We start from the raw sequence: 1599 nt of genomic DNA on the forward strand, positions 1-1599 counted from the left end.
CTCATCTATAAAATAGAGCTAAAATAGGAACCCACACCCATGTAGTTGTGGGCATGAAATTAATATAGGCAAACATCTCTTGCCTTTGATAGATGCTCACAGCCAATAATTGAGGCAAGAGAGAAAATTAGAAAGAGTCTTCTGAACTTTGGTATCCAATAGCATATTCTTGATGTAACTTATGTAGGACCACTAAAAAGTAACTAAAGACAATAGAGATTGCATTTGCCAGAATCCATATTAATCATTCAACCTTTCAGAAGCCTGAAGTGCAATTTTTATTTGAATTTTCACACATTCTCCTAAGTGTTAGAATTACAGGGGAAGAAGGGATCCTAATCCCATTAATTCAGGTCAAATTAGTAAACACCATTCAAACTATGATTTAAAAACCATCAGAGAAGGAAGAGAACTTGTGTTCTCCCCGAGTAAACTAATGTAAGAAATACATTTTTCTCTTTCAAGAATTTTTTTTCCTATGCAATGAGACATTCCCATAAAATACTTATTAAACTTCTATTTGTCCAGTCTTAGAAAAATATGAACATATAAATATATTTGAGTGCCTCAAGTTCATTCAAAATATCTTTCAAGAAATTGTTGAGCAGATGAAAGATATGTGATAAACACCTCTGCCCTAAAGGAGATTACAGCCTGGTACTATGGGTAGACCTGTAACAGAGCAGTCATTCCAGAATCTGTGCAGTGTTGTGAATATAGACATTTTCATAGAGGATCATGGTAACAACCGATTCAATTCATGAGAATTAAAAGGAAGGAAGGGAGTGGGAGGAAGAAACAGGAGACAGAGGGACAGGGACAACATGGAAGATGGTATTACAGAGATGACTTGTCATGTAGGTCTTGAAAGATGAGAAGGCAGTTGCTGGTGTTAGCACATGGGATGAGGGAGGAAATTCTAGATTAAGGAATAGATTATGTAAAGGGAACCAGAATCTTCTTTGGGGAGTGGTGGGCACAGCACAGCATGGCAGTTGAAGGAGAGGTGAGTTTTGACTATATACAGAGAGCAGGAAACCATTCGGAGAGTTTTGGCATTGGGATAAACATGATCAGATTTTCCTTTTAGAAGGGTAACAGTGCAGAATATATGTCTTGAAAGGGAGTGAAGGTAAAGGGAGGAGAATCTTTGTGAGAGGGAAAGGGGAGGAGAAAGTATCCCCATTAAGTACTGTTTCTTGTCTTTGTTTCAGCCTCACAAGCTTGCTATAGTGTCACCTTTTTTTCAGGTGATTCTTCCTCCTGTCTTTCTCTCTCTAGCTCAGGGAGCTAGCTCTAGCTCTAGCTTCTTGATGTTGCTAATGTCTAAATTGCATCATTGCTCACATCCATCACCTGTGAGCTAAATCCTTGGAATTATTTCCCTCTACTTTAGGTACTCAGAGTTGTTTCTATTTCCTGGTTTGACCCTGACTGACACACCATAGCAGTAATCTAGATGAGAGGTGTTGAGGGCCCTAATAAAGGAAGAGACAGTGCACATGCAGAGGAGAGAGCTGATTTAGAGGACAGAATTGCAGAATCTGGTGACAGGTATGTGTGTGAGCATGGGGCGGAGGAGAATCACAGACATTCTAA

Source organism: Canis lupus, chromosome 13 (genome assembly GCF_011100685.1).
Source record: "Canis lupus familiaris isolate Mischka breed German Shepherd chromosome 13, alternate assembly UU_Cfam_GSD_1.0, whole genome shotgun sequence".
Lineage (NCBI taxonomy): Eukaryota > Metazoa > Chordata > Mammalia > Carnivora > Canidae > Canis > Canis lupus.